This window comes from Nematolebias whitei, chromosome 1 (assembly GCF_014905685.2).
Source record: "Nematolebias whitei isolate Nwh7 chromosome 1, NemWhi1, whole genome shotgun sequence".
Lineage (NCBI taxonomy): Eukaryota > Metazoa > Chordata > Actinopteri > Cyprinodontiformes > Rivulidae > Nematolebias > Nematolebias whitei.
Genome location: NC_056498.1, coordinates 43,295,474 through 43,300,376, shown reverse-complemented (window position 1 = coordinate 43,300,376; position 4,903 = coordinate 43,295,474).

Genomic DNA, 4,903 nt, shown 5'->3' with positions numbered 1-4,903 from the left:
CCATCACAGGGACACGAGGACACCTGGACAGGTCTCAGTCCATCACAGGGACACAGGAACACCTGAACAGGTCTCAGTCCATCACAGGGACACCCGGACAGGTCTCCAGTCCATCACAGGGACACCTAGATAGGTCTCAGTCCATCACAGGGACACGGGGACACCTGAACAGGTCTCATTCCATCACAGGGACACCTGGACAGGTCTCAGGCCATCACGGGGACACCTGGACAAGTCTCAGTCCATCACGGGGACACTTGAACAGGTCTCAGTCCATCACAGGGACACCTGGACAGGTCTCAGTCCAAAACAGTGACACAGGGACACCTGGACAGGTCTCAGTTCATCACGGGGACACCTGGACAGGTCTCAGTCCATCACGGGGACACCTGGACAGGTCTCAGTCCATCACGGGGACACCTGGTCAGGTGTCAGTCCATCACGGGGACACCTGGACAGGTCTCAGTCCATCACGGGGACACCTGGACATGTCTCAGTCCATCACGGGGACACCTGGACAGGTCTCAGTCCATCACGGGGACACCTGGACAGGTCTCCAGTACATAACAGGCACACCTGGACAGGTCTCAGTCCATCACAGGGACACCTGTACCGGTCTCCAGTCCATCACGGGGACACCTGGACAGGTCTCAGTCCATCACGGGGACACCTGGACAGCTCTCAGTCTATCACAGGGACACCTGGACAGCTCTCAGTCCATCACAGGGACACCTAGGGACAAACAGGCTAACATGCGTGTTTTTGGTCTGTGGGAAGACACAGGAGTACCAGGAGAAAACCCACAGTTAAGAAATAAAACAACCATAAAAATAAAGAAATAAATAATTGTAAAAATAGATTAACATAAATACATGAAAATAAGATGTGTTAAAATATAGTCAAAAAACAATGAATGCTCAACAATCCCGGTAGAAAAATCTAAAAATGTTAAGTCAGGTCCTCTGGACTTTCAAAAAAAACAAAATAAAAAATGTATTTAATTAATTATTTCTACAGCACTTTACACAACCATGGTGATGGTGACCAAAGTGCTTAACAAAAAACAGTACTTAAAATGACAATAGGTCAAAAGCAAGAAAACACAACATAATGGCACAAATAAAACCAGAAATGTCACCACATATTTACGTACTAAAAGCTTGTTGGAATAAAAAAGTCTTAAGCTTCGATTTAAAAGGGCCAAGTTCAGTAATCTGACGCAGATCAAGTGGGAGCTTATTCCAGAGTCGAGGTGCGGCTGCAGAAAAGGCACGGTCACCACAGAGTTCATATTTAGTCCTTGGAACAGAGAGCAGGAGCTGTCTGACCTCAAAGATCTGGAGCGGGCAGGGAAACTTAGCATCTCAGTTATATAAGGAGGAGCGAGGCCATTCAGAGCTTTAAAAACAAATAATAAAAGTTTAAAATCTATTCTAAAACGGACAGGGAGCCAATGTAGTGAGAATAAAACAGGTGTGATGTGGTCCCATCTAGGAGTGTTGGTTAAAAGGCGCGCTGCTGCATTCTGTACAAGCTGGAGGCGACTCAGTGATGACTGTGGTACACCGACATACAGAGCGTTACAATAATCGAGCCTAGGACTGATAAAAGCATGAACAGCTTTCTCCAGGTCGTGACAATTTAAAAAGGGTTTGACCTTTTTTAAAAGGCGTAAATAAAAGAATCCTGACCGGACAACAGAGGCAATATGTTTGTCAAAGTGTAAAGCCTTATCAAAGGTCACCCCAAGGTTATTCACACAGTCACTGAAGTTTATGTCCAAATTTCCCAGGCCAGTTGCATCTTTGTCACCAAATAAAATCCATTCTGTTTTACTGTCATTTAAAAACAGGAAGTTCTTGTTCAGCCAATGTTTGATTGCAGAGATGCAGTCGAAGAGAGAAAGCACTGGGTTACTGGATCCTGGCCTTAATGGTAAATAGATCTGCAAATCATCTGCATAAAAATGAAAGTTGACATTGTGTTGTCTTATAATAGATCCAAGTGGCAACATGTATAATGAAAAGAGCAAAGGACCCAAAATGGAACCCTGTGGCACCCCACACAGAAGAGGGGCTGTAGAGGAAGAGGAGCCATTGAACAAGATAGAAAAGGTTCTATCAGATAAATAGGACGTGAACCACTTCAGAGCAGTACCACGAATCCCAACAAAATCATGGAGGCGAGACAGAAGGACAGAGTGGTCCACAGGGTCAAAGGTCGCTGTGAGGTCGAGGAGCACCAGAGCTACTGGGCACCCAGAGTCAACTGACTGAGCTATGTCGTTATGAACTTTCAATAATGCAGATTCTGTGCTATGTCGGGATCTAAAACCAGATTGAAATTTATCCAGGATTGTGCTTTTTTCCAGAAAAGCCTGAATTTGCGTAAGAACAATTTTTTCTAAAACTTTGGAGAGGAAGGATAAATTAGAAATAGGTCTAAAATTAGATAAAACCAAGGGATCAAGATTTGTTTTTTTGAGAAGGGGGCAGACCGTTGCATGTTTAAAAGCAGAAGGCATAATTCCAATGAATTGAAAAAAGGAAGAAGGTAAGGACCAACAATATTAAAAACCTCTTTCAATAATCTGGTGGGGAGTAAATCAGTGGGGCAGTTGGTGGGTTTAATGGATTTGACGATTTTGTCCAAGAGGGAATAGGACACTGGTTCAAACTGGTCAAATAAAGCAGAACCAGCAGAGATAAAAGAACAGTCTGAAACAGAAGTAGCAGGTGTGCCTGTGGCTTGTCTAACCGATGCAACTTTATCAATAAAAAAGGAGAGAAAGTTCTCACAGGTGGAGGCTGAGGCATCAGGTAAGACTGAGGTGGGTGGATTTAAAACAGAGTTAATTGTATTAAATAACACCCTGGGGCAGTGGCTACTGTTTGTGATAATGTTAGACAGAAATTGTGATTTTGCATCATTAACAGATCTCTGATACAGAACAAGAGTTCTCCTTAATAAAACCAAAGAATCATGTTGCCTGTCATGCTTCCACTGTCTTTCAGCCCTTCTACATTGTCTCCTGAGTTTGCATGCAGGAGGATCTTTCATCCAAGGCTCAGCTCTGGGTTTAGGGTGTCTGAACTTCACCGGAGCAATAGAGTCCAGGATCCCAGTGCAGGTATCAGAAAACAATGACAGGAAATCTTTGGGACACAGAGAAACATCAGGACCAACTGAATAAAACTGTGAGTCCATAAAAGCAGTGGTGAACTGTCGGGCACTGGCTGAGGTGAGACAGCGGCGATGACACCCCGCAGCCAGAGGCCTCCTGGCTGGGTGGGGGGCTGTAAATTGGAAACAAATAGGGAAATGATCCGAGATGGCAGACTCAGAAATTTCACAGTGAGAAATGGACAGTCCATGAGAAATAATAAGGTCCAGAGTGTGGCCAAGATGATGTGTTGGTGAATTCACTGATTGTGTTCAATTAAAAGAGGCTAAAAGCTTTAAAAACTCAGAAGCCAGTGGGTCAGTGGGACAACAAATACGAATATTAAAATCTCCACAAATAAAAAAACTGTCATAGTGAGAAATAATATCAGCAAGGAATTCAGAGAATTCTTGAATGAATTCCTTGTTATATTTAGGTGGGCGATAGGCAACAGCACATAAAACATTCGGGGTGAGCTCAATCACAAACATCTGAAGTTCAAAGGAGGAGTAAGTGATGGTGGGCAGAAGTCTGCATTTAAAATTGTCCTTATAGATAGTGGCAACACCACCACCGCGGCCTGTCAGACGTGGGGAGCTGAAGAAGGAGCAGCCCGAGGGGGAGAGATCAGAAAACGCGCTGTTATCGCCCGGTCTCAGCCACGTTTCTGTCAGCAGCAGAAAGTCCAGAGAGTTTGCGCAGAAGAAATCGTGGAGAATAAAAGTTTTATTTATGACAGATCTAGTGTTCAGAAGAGCCATCCGGATGGAGCACTGGCTGTTATCCTGGGATGCACGGCCAAAGGAGCGGAGGTTCTCCTGAACCCTGCCACGCCTAAAGATCTTTGCACGCCGAAGACCAGGAAATGCGCCGCTGCCGGTGTCCGTATCCACGACGCGTAACCAGCTGTATGAATATTCCATGGGGCATCGTATGTCCACAAAGTTGTATTTCCTGAGAATCTTGCGCGAAGACTGGAATGAAGAAGAGGCGAAGTGAGCCCGAAGCTTCACAAGCAACCCACCCCTCCTGCCGCGTCTCCTGCGACGGCGCCCGCTGCGGGCGACCACAACACAAGGATTCCGTAGAAATGGAGGTATGGATGCCAGGTGAGGTGGAGGAAAAGTCTTGGATCGTCCATAAAGGTCACGAAACGGTACTTTTCCCACGATGGAATTAATATTTAAAAGTGTCTGGCGGTCATAAGTAAACAGTGATGACACAATCTGAACAAAAGTCAAGAAAAATAGCACAAAAAGTAACAAGTTGAGGAGAGACAGACGACAAGCCACGTACAACGGCGCCATCTTGTCCCAATTAAGACTAATGTGATATGTGATATATAAAAATAAATACACAACAACAAAAAAATTGTAGAAATGTTTCATCAGAAAGACTTCCTCAGTCTGAGGTGCTGTATTCAGCTCAGTCTCTTAAATAGCACCTTCTCAGAGTGGATCAACCAGTTTGATGCTGACAACCAGAACCAGCTGATCACATGCTCAAGAAGGACCATCAGCCTAACAATGGATCATTAGCACCTGATGATGGTGATGGTGATGACACTCTCGTTGTTTAGATGAACAAACTTGCTGGTCATTAGGTAAACAAACACTCTTCTTGTTTAGGTAAACAAACACGTTGTTCATTTAGGTAAACAAACACGTTGTTCATTTAGGTAAACAAACACGTTGTTCATTTAGGTAAACAAACACGTTGTTCATTTAGGTAAACAAACAC